Source organism: Schistocerca cancellata, chromosome 5, assembly GCF_023864275.1.
Source record: "Schistocerca cancellata isolate TAMUIC-IGC-003103 chromosome 5, iqSchCanc2.1, whole genome shotgun sequence".
Lineage (NCBI taxonomy): Eukaryota > Metazoa > Arthropoda > Insecta > Orthoptera > Acrididae > Schistocerca > Schistocerca cancellata.
The window spans coordinates 711,661,991-711,680,001 of NC_064630.1; positions in this window are offsets into that span (position 1 = coordinate 711,661,991).

An 18,011-nucleotide genomic window follows, 5' to 3' on the forward strand; every position below is an offset into this window, starting at 1 on the left:
ATCCTCTCCCTTCTTCTTGCCTATGTCTTCCATTTATTACTTTCTTCGCCGCTTCTGCAGAGAACTTCCTCACTCCTTATCTAACCAGTCCACCTTATTTTCAATATTTTTCTGTAGCACGTAATCTCAAATGATTCGACTTTTCCATTTTTCGATTTCTCCACTCCCCATGACTCGCTACCATACAGTGCTGTACTCCAAACGTACTTTTGTTGGCCAGGAATGTCCTCTTTCCCTGGGGTAATTTGGTTTGAATACCATCGTGGATTCATCCGTCATGGCCGGCCGCAGTGGTCTAGCGGTTCTAGGCGCTCAGTCCGGAGCAGCGCGACTGCCACGGTCGCAGGTTCGAATCCTGCCTCGGGCATGGATGTTTGTGTTGTTCTTAGGTTAGTTAGGTTTAAGTAGTTCTAAGTTCTAGGGGACTGATGACCTTAGAAGTTACGTCCCACAGTGCTCAGAGCCATTTGAACCATTTTTTTTCATCCGTCATGGGTTATTTTACTTCATGATAAGGAGGTACTATGAAGTCAGTCACCGTATTCTCGGAGGTTCTGCCTCGGCGATTATAGTGGTCGCTCATGGGTGATTACGTATGTGCGCTGCATGTAGTGATTTCAAGTTATCATTCGTGCATCCTTGCGTAGACTACCCAGCTGCGTTACGCGCAGATTGATAGTCCTTGCGTTTTCCTATGTGTGTGAAAGAATGTTAACAACAATGAAAACCTACCTGCGTAAGAATACTGCGCGTCCCGTGAATTCCGTATTCATAGATTCTCCTGCCGCGCGTGAGGACACAGGACTAACTCCCTGCTTGAGAAACAGCCTGTAATTAAAGTGGTGGCTGCAACTACTAAATGACAATGGTGAGTTCGTCTAGCATAATAATGAAAATGGTTACTAAATATAAGTCAAGGACCCAGCAACACGGACGATTTTATGGAAACACAAGCAGATAAACAAAACAGGTTCTCCACAAGCACCACATCGGTTGAAATGAATAGGTGGAGTGAACTTTGTTACGTAAGACATTATACACCATTTTAGTTTTCATTCCATTCCATCGTTGGTTAAAACAGCAATCGCTTTTCATTGTTATATTTTCAATAAAACAATGACGCCTGCATAGTTATTTTTATTTAAAAAATAACACTTTTCGCCGTGGTTAGGCATAATCAGAATTCCTAAAAGGAAAAGCAGGCTCATTAAATAACTTCCCTATAAACATTTTAAGGTATGATTCTAAACTGGGCCAGTAATTTAATGAAAACCGTTAACAATACTCATGCAAAACTATCAAATGAATCTCATTGCGACGGCTACTATAGTTCTATGTCGACTATGTACAGTATGCACAGTAAGCATTATAGTACGTAGTATTGTACGTGATCTGAATGGTCCATATTACCTATTCAGTAATTTTAATTTTCACTTAAGTCCAACCTTAACCTGATTTAATTCTTCTTATCAAGTATAGGTTAATCACTTCCATATTAGTCTTGTCTGTAACTTAAGATGCTAGCGCTGTATGCTGTGCTTTCGCTATATTAGCGCTGCTATATGCGGTCATCTGCCGTTCAGTAATCCTAGTGCCACTGTCGGTTAGGAAGCCCAGTTGTTTGTCATCCACAGGCATGGCCTACGCTGTACTCTCCTTGCTGCTACAACAGTTCAAAGGTATTGGTAATCCTCGGTTGGTCTCCTTTATCGTTTGGTAAGGACTTGTTTCATTGTGGCTGTGGAGCTGTTTCCGAAATTCTTCTGTCTAGGTTCCCACAATTTCTTTTAGTTATTCAGACGGTTTACGTGTATATGATTGTCCTAAGAGTTTTGGAAGCCGACGCAATGAAATTCATTTGACAATTTAACGTGAGTGTTGTTTACGGTTTTAATTAACTTATTGGGGCAGATTACAACCGTGCCATTTATTGTTTATAGGATAGTTATTTAATTAGCCTCCTTTTCTCTTTTAGATAATTTGATGATGCCTAACTACGACGAATTATGTTATTTTCAAATAAAATAATTTTTCAAACGTGACTGTTTTATTTTCAACATATTAGATACTATCAGCAGTAAATAACACTTGGCATTTATGTGGCCTAGATGTATGCCTCAGCTCTGTATGCAAACTCATATTACTGTTAATCTAACTCGAAGGTTGCTTAACGTAAAATCTAACCTTCCAAGCCGTCGCTACTGACTCCAAACTTAGCATTGTACGTTTTTCTTGCCTCAGTTGGCTTGTTGATTGCAGTTGCAGAGGAGAGGATGTTGCTACAGGTCGCGACTTCGTCCGCAGGTAGCTTATGCAGATAAGACGCTGCTCCAGTGTACCTTCGAAACCCACTGGTTCTAATGTCTAAGCTTACTCCACTGGACAGTGAAGGGTGGAAGACTTCTGTCGCATAACGAAACGAGCTACAGTTCAACACTGAGAATGTAATCAAAATCAGAAAACATAATTATCACACCGGAATTCGGTATCTGAAAAACCGAATGAGTGCTGCCGAGTTCGGGATATGAATACAGAAAGAATACTACCGCTTTCTAAATATGAGATCAAAAAGACTCCTACAGGTTACGAAATTTGCAATCAGAATCATCATGTTGCGCTTGCCATCTGAGCTCAGAGCGGTGTACTTGTTCTGATCCCGAAGCTTTAAATATCGCATTTGAGAAATCACTCACGCAGGAGAATCGTACGAACATACCAACGTTTGACCATCGCACAAACTGCTGTATAGATGACATAGTAAAAAGCATCCATGGTGTGGAGAAACAAATGGAAGAGCTGAAAGCAAATATATCGCCAAGTCCTGACCGAATCCTACTTCGGTTCTACGAAGAGTTCTCTCTGGCCCATTACTAAGCTTGAATTTATATCGTATTTCTCCCCAAGCGCAGTCCCAAGCGACTGGAATAAAGAGCATAGAAGGATAACAAAATGGACCTGCAAAATTACAAACCAATATCTTTAACATCGATTTGCTGCAGAATCCTAGAAAATATTCTCAGTTCGGATATAATAAATGTCCTTCAGACAGAAAAGTTTCTGTCCACAAATCAGACCGGTCTTAGAAGGCATTGCTCGTCAGGAACTCAGCCTGCCCTTTCCCCGCATGAGCTCCTGCGAACCGTGGATGAAGGGCAACAGGTGGATTCCATATTCCTAGATTTCCGTTAACCACGTGACACGGTGCAACACTGCCGACTGTTAATGAAGGTACAAGCGTGTGGAACAGGTTGCCAGGAATGTGAATCGCTCGAAGATTACCTAAGTAACAGAACACACTATGTTATTCATTATCAGAGAAATCATTACCGTGAGCAGAGCCCCTGAGAATTTTGATATGACCGCTGTTACTTTCTATGCCCATAAATGGCCTCGCGGAGGGGGTAAGCTGTAGCCTTCGGCTGTTTTCTGAAGAAGTTGTGGTGTATGGGGAGGTAACGTCGTTGAGCGAGGTGATAGCATACAAGATGCCTTAGACCAAGTTTGTAGTTGGTGTGATGGATGTTCTAAAAACAGAGAAGCGCAAGTTAATGTAGATGAGTAAGGGGAAAAAAAAACGTTAATATTCGAGTGCAGCATTCTAAAGTGCTGACTGAGCTCCCTCCCTCTCTCTCTCTCTCTCTCTCATATCTAGGCGTAAAGTTGCGTAACGTTGCAAAGCAATATGAAATGGAACAAGCATGTAAGGTTTGCAGAAGAGAAGGCCAATGGACGACTTCGGTTTATCGGTTGATTGAAAGAATTTTACGAAAGTGTGATCCATCAGCAAAGGAAGGACACTAGTGCGACCCACTGTTGAATAATGTTCGAGTGTTTGGAATCCACACCAGGTAGGACTAAAGGAAGACATCGAAGCAGTTCAGAGATTGGCACCTAGATTATTTACCGGGTGGTTTGAACAACGTATATTACGGTGATGCTTAGGAAACTCAAAATGGAAATCACTGGAAAGTAGGTGGCGTTCTTTTCGAGGAGCACGGTTGAGAAACTTTAGAGAAAGGGCATTGGAGGTTGACTGCAGAAGGACTCTACTGCCGCCAACTTATTTCTTCCGTAACGGAGATAAGATGAGGGAGTTAGGTCTAAAGACAATAGTTTTTTCCTCGCTCTGTTTGCGAGTGGAACAGGAAAGGAAAACAACAAGTAGTGGTGCAGAATACCATCAGCCCTGCAACATACGGGTGCTTGCGGAGTATGTATGTGGTTGTAGATGTAGGCACTTTATTGTGAATTACAGAGTGATCACGTAGATGTAGATGTAGAGGTTACCGGAGAATGGCAGTGACACACAGCGCCGTTTTCAGGCCACAGGCAATCGCCAAGGCACCCGCAGTGCGTGGGTGACACCAGCCTTCTGCTCACATTCCCTCAGTCTACCTGCTTTTCAACCAGGAATATCACTGTTAATCTCTGTCCCCCAGTGTGGGACACAGAAATTTATGGCATAAGTCGTCCTGCTACTTACTGCACAATATTCACTGACGTTACACTGAATGTAGTAAGGATGCAAGGAGATGAAATCAACCGAAGAACCCACGTCATATGAACCCGGTAATCACTCTTTCTCAATTTGTAAATTAATCTAGTATAAAGATTTTTTTATTTGGCTAGGGCCAACCGTCGGGCAGACCCTCAGTCTGGTGGTGGTCTTTCAATTTGAAGCCACTTCGGCGACCTGCAGTCGATGAGGATGGTAGGACGATGAAGAGGACACCACAACACCCAGTCCCTGTGCGGAGAAAATTCCCCGACCCAGGACCCAGCCGGGAACTGAACCCGGGCCCAGAGAAATCACAATCCGTCACGCTGACCATTCAGCTACCGGGGGCGGACAGCCTGATGTAGTGGAATACCGAATTATAAAATGAGAGGGGGAGGCCCATACAAAGGTGATACCTCTCATCACCTCTGCCATTAGAAAAGAAACTGACGCTGGGGAGATTACACCGCAAAACAGTGCGTTGCCCTTCCCACTCACTTTACCCCGAGCGCGAGGTTTTGAAATATAAGAGATGCGATTATTTGCATATGGAAACGAAAGATGCGTGATCTCAGCTTCACATTAATACTCTTCCTTCACTCATTCACTCTGAGCCATCACCACACCCATACTCAATGCTGAAAAACTCAGGACACATCATATAATCAATTTAATATGAAGTCCAGTTATTAAGCCCCATTCATACACATTTCTATAACAACTCAGTCATGTTTAACTTCATGAATGCAAGACTTCGAGGGCTCAGTTGGCGTTCACTCATTCTCATTTTACGATGGCTGCAGATCGTACTGAAACAAACAACGATTTCTGTAATGTGACACACATTCATTATGTAGCCAAAACGTGTTGCCTTGGCCCATAGACTTGACATGCAAGCTTATAATTCCATGCACACGTGGAAATTGTTCTAAACTTGATCCTAAAGAGAGAAAAAAGCGCATACGACGTAACACGAACAAATCCTACTCAATAAAATTTGAAATGAAATCTATCTTTCCACAAAATTGTCTGTTACTTCTTTTGGTGATTATTATTCAGTCAGTCATTAACTCAAGTGATTCTATGGTATCGTCACTACAACTGCTGAAATATCATTGTAAAACGTCCACTACTAAGAGCAGCAGAAAGTCTGACTCATAGAGCAAACTATACTTAGCATTGCTAATTTGATACGAAAGAAAATTGATTCAAATTATATCATAAGTGTCCCTAGGTAGGAAAATAAATCATCGGCGAAAACAGTAATCTAACTAGTTAAAAAATGGTTCAAATGGCTCTGAGCACTATGGGACTTAACTGCTGTGGTCATCAGTCCCCTAGAACTTAGAACTACTTAAACCTAACTAACCTAAGGACATCACACACATCCATGCCCGAGGCAGGATTCAAACCTGCGACCGTAGCGGTCCCGCAGTTCCAGGCTGTAGCGCCTAGAACCGCACGGCCACTCCGGCCGGCAATCTAAATAGTTACTAAAATCACTAATACCTACTAAAATTTTCATCGTTAACATATTTTGTATACATACATATTGTTTTAAGATACTCAACAGACATATGGTTTACATACGCATATATGGATTAAAGACACAACATACAGTTGCCATGTATCTTTCAGAGAAAAATAACGCATGGAAAAATGTCTACTTCAGAAGAAAGCTCAATGCAAAATACACACATCTTTTGCCTCTCTTCAAGAATCTTGGATAAAATTTAGTTTGCTTAAACCCAAATCTGCGCTATCATTATCTTCACATGGTGTTCCACTTCGCATACACTGACACTTCACATGGCACACAAGAACACTACAGTTGCTAATGTCGAAGCTGATCGTCTGCATCGCCTAAACTGCAGAGTAACCCACAGTGGATGGCAACAGGACAAAAGGTCATCTCTATTAGTGATGTCATCTCGGGTTGTCACGGCTGCTTTCGTCAGTGGCTCACTTGCATAGTGTTTGTGGCAACGGGTAAGGCTACGCTGATCGTTTTGTATGAGGCAAGAGGAGATGCTTTCTTATTATCAAAATAATTGTGCGTACAGTTTGCGGTATGTTTCTACATATTCTCCACATTGGTCTCCCACGGAAGGGAACAGACATAGTACTGCATGCAGCAACGCGGTGTGTCTTTGTGAAATAAAAGTTTCATTACTTCTCGTAAGTTGCCATCACACTTGGCAAGTAGCAAAACTATAGACCTATAGATGCGCAAAACTATAGACCTATATCTCTGACGTCGATCTGTTGTAGAATTTTAGAACATGTTTTTTGCTCGCGTATCATGTCGTTTTTGGAAACCCAGAATCTACTCTGTAGCAATCAACATGGATTCCGGAAACAGCGATCGTGTGAGGCCCAACTCGCTTTATTTGTTCATGAGACCCAGAAAATATTAGATACAGGCTCCCAGGTAGATGCCATTTTCCTTTACTTCCGGAAGGCGTTCGATACAGTTCCGCACTGTCGCCTTATGAACAAAGTAAGAGCCTACGGAATATCAAACCAGCTGTGTGGCTGGATTGAAGAGTTTTTAGCAAACAGAACACAGAATGTTATCAAGGGAGAGACGTCTACAGACGTCAAAGTAACCTCTGGCGAGGGAAGTGTTATGGGACCATTGCTTTTCACAATATATATAAATGACCTAGTAGGTAGTGTCGGAAATTCCATGCGGCTTTTCGCGGATGATGCTGTAGTATACAGAGAAGTTGCAGCATTAGAAAATTGTAGCGAAATGCAGGAAGATCTGCAGCGGATAGGCACTTGGTGCATGGAGTGGCAACTGACCCTTAACATAGACAAATGTAATGTTGGTTGGTTGGTTTGGGGAAGGAGACCAGACAGCGAGGTCATCGGTCTCATCGGATTAGGGAAGGACGGGGAGGGAAGTCGGCCGTGCCCTTTGAAAGGAACCATCCCGGCATTTGCTTGGAGCGATTTAGGGAAATCACGGAAAACCTAAATCAGGGTGGCCGGACGCGGGATTGAACCGTCGTCCTCCCGAATGCGAGTCCAGTGTCTAACCACTGCGCCACCTCGCTCGGTATACAAATGTAATGTATTTCGAATACATAGAAAGAAGGATCCTTTATTGTATGATTATGTGACAGCGGAACAAACACTGGTAGCAGTTACTTCTGTAAAATATCTGGGAGTATGCGTGCGGAACGATTTGAAGTGGAATGATCATATAAAATTGTTAGTAAGGCGGGCACCAGGTTGAGATTCATTGGGAGAGTCCTTAGAAAATGTAGTCCATCAACAAAGGAGGTGGCTTACTAAACACTCGTTCGACATATACTTCAGTATTGCTCATCAGTGTGGGATTCGTACCAGATCGGGTTGACGGAGGAGACAGAGAAGATCCAAAGAAGAGCGGCGCGTTTCGTCACAGGGTTATCTGGTAACCGTGATAGCGTTACGGAGATGTTCAGCAAACTCAAGTGGCACACTCTGCAAGAAAGGTGCTCTGCATCGCGGTGTAGCTTGCTCACCAGGTTTCGAGAGGGTGCGTTTCTCGATGAGGTATCGAATATATTGCTTCCGCCTACTTATACCTCCCGAGGAGATCACGAATGTAAAATTAGAGAGATTCGAGCGCGCACAGAGGCTTTCAGACAGTTGTTCTTCCCGCGAACCATACGCGACTTGGAACAGAAAAGGGAGGTAATGACAGTGGAACGTAAAGTGCCCTCCGCCACACACCGTTGGGTGGCTTGCGGAGTATAAATGTAGATGTAGATGTAGAGTCATCGTTTCCAACAGGAGAAATATCATCATCATACCTCAGCATGACCAACTGGGTCACTGACACGACCAGGGCTATTGACGTTAACTTTTGCAATACCAGGAGGGGGTGGGGGGTATGGGAGGGTAAGGACGGAGGGATACTTTATGAACTAACTCCGCCCGAACAGGCCATGAAGGCCGCAGTGGTACCGACCGGCAGCCGTGTCATCCTCAGACCACAGCCGTCTCCGGATGCGGATATGGAGGGGCACGTGGTCAGCACACCGCCTTCCCTGCAGTATGTCAACTTCCGAGACTGGAACCGCTACTTCTCAGGGAAGTAGCTCCTCAGTTTGCCTCACAAGGGCTGAGTGCACCCCGCTTGCCGACAACCCTCGGCAGATCTGATGGTCACCCATCCAAGTGCTAGCGCAGCCCGACAGCGCTTAACTTCAGTAATCTGACGGGAACCGGTGATACCACTGCGGCAAGGTCGTAGGCTACACTTTATAAACACCTCTTGGAAATATTGTAGTGTAGTTAACTACTTCATATTTTAAAAATTTTGAGAAAAATTATTGATTTTAATGAATTCTTTTATCAGATTCCATATCTGCTTTAACTTTTTTAATTAACCTTAGCTCAAAAATTTAAGTCTATGTAACAGATCTCACTTTCTCCAGAGTACGTCGTATGCAATATTTCCAGATTCAGAGCATTACTTAAATATATCACTATCCCACGAAATGTATGTTAAAAGTAAAAGTCAGCAACAAAAAAGTGTGTTTACATTTTTTAAACTTTTTTGTGGTGGTCATGAAATCGACAGTAAACCTTACTGAAAGTGTGTTGATATTACTAAGAGTGTGCTAAAACGTATTTTCGGGTTTTGGACCCTATTTACACACGAGGACCACTTTAGAAAGTCTTTTTTTTTTAGTATAACTCAGCAACAAACAATGAATTCTTTTCCTTTAATTTTTGGGGATTGGCGTAAAGAACCCCATTTCTAATTATGTGCGTTATGGAAAATGCTTTGGCATTACTGGGGCTAAGGTAAAGAGGTATGGTAACACACTCGTGATTTACCGCGGCTGATACATGTTCGCAATGCATTGCCCATCCCATATTCACCGCATGTTTCATGCGACCCGCCCTTATTCTCCAGCTGACTCGCCGCCCCCACTCAGGTTTGTTGTGTGGAGGCGGACTCGAAACTGGGTCAGCTGCTGTCTCTACCACCGCCTGTGCAGACCCCGACTCCCAATGCTTTGACGTCTTTGCCACACAACTCGGCGCCATACGCTGCCCTTCATGGAAGTTGCGCTTTGTGCCGTGGCTGGTGCCCGGAGTACTCTTGCTTTCAATGAGGCCCGCCAGCCGATGTCCCCTTTGTTGCTGCACCCAACACCTGGGGATTACAGCTTCATACCCGCTCCTCTTCGTGCCTCGTGTAGTTCTACGTCATCAATTGGCTGTTTTTGTTTGTCAGTGCCCCGCAATGCAACCTTGTGCTCTATTATTGCTGCTCACAGTTGCACTACCATTGTTACCAGCTGCATGCCTCTTAACACTACGTCACTAACCCATTTACATAATGAGAATTCTTTTCTTACTTTTTTACGACTTGTCTTTTCCTATCAACAGTTACTGTAACTAACATCTAGTCGCTGCTTCCACAGAAGGAAATGTAGCGGGTGATCAAAAAGTCAGTATAAATTGAAAACTTAATAAACCACGGAATAATGTAGACAGAGAGGTAAAAATTGACAAACATGCTTGGAATGACATGGGATTTTATTAGAACCAAAAAAAAACCACCCCATATTTCTAGACGCGTGAAAGATCTCTTGTGCGCGTCGTTTGGTGATGATCGTCTGCTCAGCCTCCACTTTCGTCATGCTTGGCCTCCCAGGTCCCCAGACCTCAGTCCGTGCGATTATTGGGTTTGAGGTTACCTGAAGTCGCAAGTGTATCGTGATCGACCGACATCTCCAAGGATGCTGAAAGACAACATCCGATGCCAATGCCTCACCATAACTCCGGACATGCTTTACAGTGCTGTTCACAACATTATTCCTCGACCACATCTATTGTTGAGGAATGATGGTGGACATATTGAGCATTTCCTGTAAAGAGCATCATCTTTGCTTTGTATTACTTTGCTATGCGAATTATTGCTATTCTGATCAGATGAAGCGCCATCTGTTGGACATTTTTTGAACGTTTGTATTTTTTTTGTTTTAATAAAACCCCATGTCATTTCAATCATGTGTGTCAATTTGTACCTCTCTATGTACATTATTCTGTGATTAATTCAATTTTCAAATTTATACTGACTTTTTGATCATCCGGTATTAAGAAAATCTCTACGCTGCGTTAAATCGGTCGTAATCGTTCTATCATATTTGAAATAAAAAACATTAACTGTTAACATTCTGTTCATTTGGCATATATATAATCTCCAATCCTGACTCTTCTGTTAATGACAAATTAATATCTACATTCACTCATTCATACACTCTCACAGATTATATGTTGAACGTTGAAAGGCGACTGTCCTAATTCCCATATCAATTTTCAAGAAGTTTTGACTATAAATGTAAACGAAGGTGTGAATATCATTAATTTACTCAACGTCAGCAGTTTCGGTATAATCAATTTTTTGTAAATCTGAGACCACAGATACTGGTGAGAGAGGTTACTTCCTTTGAAGAGAGTAACAGTAGTGTGTGTCAGGCAGTCTGGTTATGCATTTGGTTCGAAAAGGATGGAAGCTGCCTTGCCGTGTAGTGGAGGCAGCATTATTTAAAAAAGGAAAAAAAGGGCTCTGAGCACTATGGGACTCAACTGCTGTGGTCATAAGTCCCCTAGAACTTAGAACTACCTAAACCTAACTAACCTAAGGACAGCACACAACACCCAGCCATCACGAGGCAGAGAAAATTCCTGACCCCGCCGGGAATCGAACCCGGGAACCCGGGCGTGGGAAGCGAGAACGCTACCGCACGATTTAAAAAAGGATTTTGTAATAATATGTTTCTGAGGAATATTGAAAATATTGGACTAATATTAATGGAAGAATTACAAACGCAAGTATTAAGGTAATCCAGATTTTTGTTTGTTTGTAACTGTGTAGTTTCTTATAGTTAGGACACTGCGTATCGCTGAAGTTTGCAGCATAAATTTTATAACGCAACACATGATTTTGTCTTACAGTTGAGACAAGCGTTAAGGAAGGTAATTGTACACGAGAGAGTTGTTAGGAAACATTTTACTAACTTGTCTAGGTATTGTTGTCATCGGTTAATGAACCACGGTTTAGCTGGAGTCTTTGTTCTCATTTATCAGTCGTTAAGTTTTAGTTCCTGTTTTTCATTTACTTTTATGATTGTTTGCATACTCGCATTGCATATCGCGAGTTCTTTGTTGAGAAGAATTTTATTAAAAGTGATAAGATAACGTATTGCATTGCACATCTCAAGTACGGCAAATAAAATCCTAGTAGTAAAAGGCTGCAGAACAGACGATCGTTCCGTGCGCACAGTTAGGCCAACAAATTTCATTATTAAAAAAAATCGTGTACACTGTAAGCTACAGTGATCAGAGCGTACTTGTGAAAACAATATCGTATCAGTCCTGAGGTTTCATATGAGTAAAACGGTTGAGGAAAGTGCTGTATTATGAGTTTCAAGCAGTTTTACCAGAAAGTCAGATGCTTTTAACTTTATTTTCATTTGCTCCATACTTACAATAACAATTTTAATATAGTCATTGAAACTTCCTTGCAGATTAAAACTATGTGCCGGACCGAGACTCGAACTAGAGAAGTTTGCCTTTGACGGGCAGGTGCTCTACCATCTGAGCTACCCAAGCAATTCTGCCAGTACCTCGTCTCCTACTTTCCAAACTTAACAGAATCTCTCCTGCTTTTTTAATATAGTGATTGTTTACAAGACTAAGATAAAGATTAGCTGTATTCAGAGCCAACATTTTAATCTGAATCACTTTGTTTTGCAGTCAATCAGCATATGAAAATTTCTTTGAAAACGGACTGCTTTTTCGCAGGCGAATTGATTGACGTACTGGCTAGTCCGGGTTTCGCATAGTGTAGCGCGAGCTTCACGTGTTTTCTTTTCAGACTGTAATTTTAACACAGTTCTGTTGCCCTGGACTGAGGTTTACATATTTGCGTATCTAAATAACATTTATACAAATTTGTCAGATACCAACCAGACACATACAAACACGAGTTTAGAAGTACGATATTAAACTTTCAACATTAGTGTTCCAGAAATACCATTATTATTCCATTTCGTTCGTAGTCTAATGCTCTCACCTCTTTGTCGCCCTCGAAATTTAACACCAGCTCCGAAATTCCGTATTCTACACGTTAACTTTGTAAGACTGTCGTGTCTGTTTGGCGAACACTCTTCACCAAAACTACGAGAACTATACGACTTTTCTACATCTACACAGATTCACCACAAGCCACTGAACGGTGCATGGCGAGGGGTACCCTGCACCACAGCTATCACTTCCTTTCCTGTTCCACTCGCAAATAGAGCGACGGAAAACGACTGTATATATGCCTCCGTATGAGCCCTAATTTCTCCTACCTTACCTTTGTGATCCATACGCACTGCGGTAGAATCATTCAGCAGTCAACTTCAAATACGGCTTCTCTAAATTTTCTCAAAAGTGTACCTCGAAAAGAACGTCGACTTCCTTCCAGGGACTCCCATTTGAATTCCTGAAGTATCTCCGTAAAACTCATATATTGTTCGAACCTACTAGTAACAAATCTAGAAGACCGCTTCCGAACTGTCCCCCTTCAGTCCGACCAGGTACGGATACAAAGCACTGGAACAGTACTCAACACGAGCCGCATTATTCAAGAATAGGTCGCACCAACGTCCAGTATGCGGTCTCATTTACAGATGAAACACGTTTTCCTAAAATTCTCCCAATAAACCTAAGTCAACCATTTGGCTTCTCTCCCACAGTCTTCACATGCTCGTTCAATTTCATATCACTTTGTGACGTTACGCCCAGATATTTAAGCGACGTGACTGTGTCAGGCAGTACACTATAAGACTGTATCCAAAAATTAGATTTGTTTTTCCTACTCATCCGAATGATCTTACATTTTCCCACATTTAGAGCTAACTGCCATTGATTGCACAAACTAGAAATTTTGTCTACGTTATCTTGGATTTCCTACAGTCACTCTACTTCGACACCGCATTATCACCAAACAACCACAGATTGCTGCAGAGTCCGTCAGCTAAATCGTTATTTGCGTTGACAACAACAGTGATCCTATCACATTCCACTGGGTCTCTCCTGGCTTTTATTTATTTATTTATTTTTATTTACACATCAAGTTCCGTAGGACCAAGCTGAGGAGCAAATCTCCAAGGTCAAGGTCAAACAGTGAGATAGGAGTAGTGCGCGGAGCGTGAAGCCGTGTCTGCCGACAAGAGGGAAGTTTGCATGTTAATTGATTGTGTTTGGGCGTTTGCGGCGGACTTGGTGGGTAGAGGCGCCGATGCTGCCGGGAACTTCCTTGTTTATGATGGACTTACCGTTTGCTTCTAGTGACTACATTCTCGTCTCTATGGCTCTGTGACTGATGTGATGCCATTACGAGCACAGTTGGTTTGGATATAAGCAGCATTTTGTTCTCAGTTGGCATCGTTCTGGCGATTACTGAGTGTGCTTGTCGTTGTGGTGTATTTATTGAGCAGTGTGCTTTGGACGCTTGACCTTACTATTAGGAGTCCATTGCCTAAGGCCGCGTTTATCCTGTGAGGACTTGTGTTCTGCATTTAAAAACTAAGTTGTTGTCAGTCACTGAATTGCTCAAATGCATTCATACTTCTCTGCTTAAGTGTTATTGTTTTACACCCCCCTCAATGGGAAAATGATAAGGGGCCTTACTATTACTGACATTATTGTGTGCCACTGACTTGGTTGTGTTTTTCAGCCACGTAATTTGTGCGTTTATTGTAACGAACCGTCTGATTAATGTTTCCCTGTGACATTAAGTGTTAATCTTGCACGAACACTGTTTTAGATATATTAATCAGTGTGTTGCTGGACATATCCTATTTGTGCCCCGCAAGTGGAGAGCGGAGGCGGTTTATTGACCATGATGATGTGTTGGTAGATCCATTTCACGAGTCCAGGCCAGTCTCCCGGAGATTTAGAAATTGTATGTGGTCTTAAGTTAATACTCCTTATTTTAAGCGTAGTGCGCTCATGCAGGAAGTTTATGTGGTTTGTGTGGATTGCGCGGATGTTTAGATGACTCTGAAGTCAGTGTGTTAAGTTAGTACTCGTTATCTTAAGCCTAGTGTGCTCATGCACAGGACGTTTATGTGGTTTTGCGCAGTTGCGCGGTATGTTTAGATGACTCTGAATTCACTGTGTTAAGTGGCGTCCTCTGAGGTGCTGTTTTGGACACGTGCTATATGCAAATAATTTATGTCCTTATTACGTTGGTGAGTTGCTTCCCTTTGTGTCACAGGTGGTGCTAATTTTAATTTCACCACCGGTCTTCGCAGAGGCTGCGGGAGGAACCGACCTACTGTGGCAAGCAGTTACGTAGTCGCGCCCGCCCACCGTAGCCGGCGTTGTTTACTAGCCAGACGCCTTCCTGTACTTGTTGGCGGGAGCGTGTTGACTGGTTTCTTACGGCTTGCAGTCTGGCACACCGTGCCTTTGGTGTACACGTGGAAGACTTATGTTTTGCTTCCAGTACCTCGGAATGACTCTATGTGGGTCATGAGAACGACTTATGTTGTTGGTGGCTTCGGCCGAAAGTGATTCATTTGCTAAACAGATGGTGTATATGCATTTCTTTCCCATAATTCTGTTAACATGTTTAGGTGGTTGTGTTCTTTTTTAAGTCAATTGAATTGTTGTTCAGAGGTTACTATGTATGGCCATTAACTTATGCAGACATTTAATGGCAAGGAATTGTATTGAATTCTGGTTTCATGTTGTGTTGATTATGTGGGGAAATTGTCTTGAACAGACGTTTAAATAATTAGTAGACAACTGAATGCTATTTGTGAGTTGAAGCTTATTGTATTCCTAAACATATTAACGATTATTTTTAGTAGTTCACTTATGCAGTTAGGCGATTTTCAAGGCCTGTTGTGTTGTTTCTTTTAAAAAATATTATCAATGTTATTAATAAAGAAGAGTGTTGTAAAAAAAAATAAACAGTGAATGAAGTGCCCCAAATCCCTTTAGTCCACACCTTCCGTCATTCACCCTTGGGTGGTATTAACAAACCGTGAGACCCCATTTCACACACATCCATACCCGAGGCAGGATTCGAACCTGCGGTTCCAGCATGTAGCGCCTAGAACCGCTCGGCCATCCCGGCCGACAAATGACGGTAAGGAATATATATATAGAAAGGCCAATGTCAAAATACCCAGACTCGTGAACAGGGGTCGACAAGAGTTTCGTGAATTTACACCTCTTATTGCCCGAACCGCCCGTTTCTGAGTCAGAAATATCCTTTTAGAATGGGAAGAGTTATCCCAAAATACAATACCATACGCCATAAGCGAACGAAAATAAGTAAAATAGACTAACTTTCGTGTCGAAGAGTCACTCACTTCAGATACTGTTCGAATAGTAAAAATTAAAAATGGCAGCAATAATTCTTTGAACAAGATCCTGAACGTGAGCTTCCTACGACAATTTACTATCTACCTGAACACCTAGAAATTTGAACTGTTCAGTTTCACTAATCATATGCCCATTCTGTGAAATTGAAACATCAGGTTTTGTTGAATTGTTTGTTAGAAACTGTAAAAACTGAGTCTTCCTATGATTTAGCGTTAGTTTATTTTCGACAAGCAATGAACTTATGTCATGAACTGCACTATTTGTGACTCAGCCAGTGTTGCACACAACATTCTTTACCACCAAACTAGTCTCATCAGCAAACAGAAATATTTTAGAGTTATCCGTAATACTAGAGGGCATATCATTTAAATAAATAAGGAACAGGAGTGGCCCCACCAGTGATCCCTGGGGCACCGCACCCCCCCCCCCCCCCCACTTTATCGTACACCACTCAGACCCCACATCACAGCCATTCTCAACATTGTGAATAATGACCTATTGCTGTCTGTTGATAAAGTAGGAGGTGAACTAATTGTGAGCTGCTCCTCGTATTCCGTAATGGCCTAACTTATGGAACAATATTTTGTGACCAACACAATGAAACGCCTTAGTTAAGTTAAAAAATATGCGTAGTGTTCGAAACCTTTTGTTTAACCCGTCGTGTACCTCACAGAGGAAAGAGAACATAGTATTTTCAGTTGTTAGACGACTTCTGACGATAACGCTGATGAATATATGCCATCGAGGACAACATACTGCTTTCTATTACTTATGAAGTCTTCGAGCTATTCTTATATCTGTGGACTTATTTAATGTGCTCGTACCTCCGTTAACTGTCTGCAATGGGGTACCGTGTCAAATGCTTTCAGCAAAAATGGAATCTGAAATCTAGAAATATGGAATCTGCTTCATCCAAAATTCGCAGAATACCATGCGAGAGAAGGACAAGCTGAGTTTCGCACGAACGATGCTTGCTAAAGCCACGCAGGTTGGTGGACATCAGTCTCTCAGTCTCAAGAAAATTTATCGTATTCTATCTGCGAATATGTCCAACGATACTGCGGCAAACTGAAGTTAGGGATATGCTTCGGGAACTCAAATGGGAATCACTGGAGGGAAGGCGTCGCTCCTTTAGAGAAACGCTACTGAGAAACTTCAGAGAATAGACATCAGAAGCTGACTGCAGAACGATCCTACTGCCGCTAACATATATTTCGCATAGGGGCCACGAAGATAAAATGCGATAAAATAGGGCTCATACGGAGGCATACAGCTTGTCATTTCTCCTTCGCTCTGTTTGCGAGTCGAACAGGAAAGGAAATGGATAGTAGTCGTACAGGGTGCTTCCACTACGCACTGCAAGGTGGCTTGCGGAGTATCTCTGTAGATATAGAGCTCTGTAATATGCGGGTCTGTTCCTTTACCATTCTTACATACAAGAGTCTCCTGCCCTTCTTTCCAGGCTGAGCGAGAGATTCAAACCAGGTAAGGGACCAAGTCGTAGAGTACCCTTGGAAGAACCGAACTGGGATTCAATTCGAACGCGGTGACTTATTTTATTTCAGATCTTTCAGATGCTTCTCTACTGATGCTTATTACTTTGTCGTCCATATGAGAGTTGTACGACGGCAAAATGACGGTATGTTTGTGCGATGTTCTTGTGTGAACGATTTCTTGTACTCGAAATTTAAAATTTCGGCTTTCGTTTTCCAGTATTAAACTGCCATACAAGACTAGTCAATAAGGGACTGAATTGAAGCCTTCGACCCACTTAGCTGTTTTTCATATTACCAGAATTTTCTTGGGGTCACGGCCACATCTTTTGCTATTTATGACGGTGGTAGTTGTTATATGCTTCGCGTATAGAGCTTTTCATAGACACACGAATCTCTACAAACCTTTTCTGGTCGTCATTTGCTCGTTCTCTTTTGAACCGGGAGTGCAACAGCCTCTGCTTTTTCAGCATCTTCCGAATTTCTTTATTAAAACATGGTGGGTCTTTTCCATTCTTTAACCACTTACTAGGCACATTACTCTCCAGATCACGATTTACAATCTGTTTGAAGTCTGCTCGTAATCCCTCTACGTCCATCTTACTGGAACTAGGTAACAT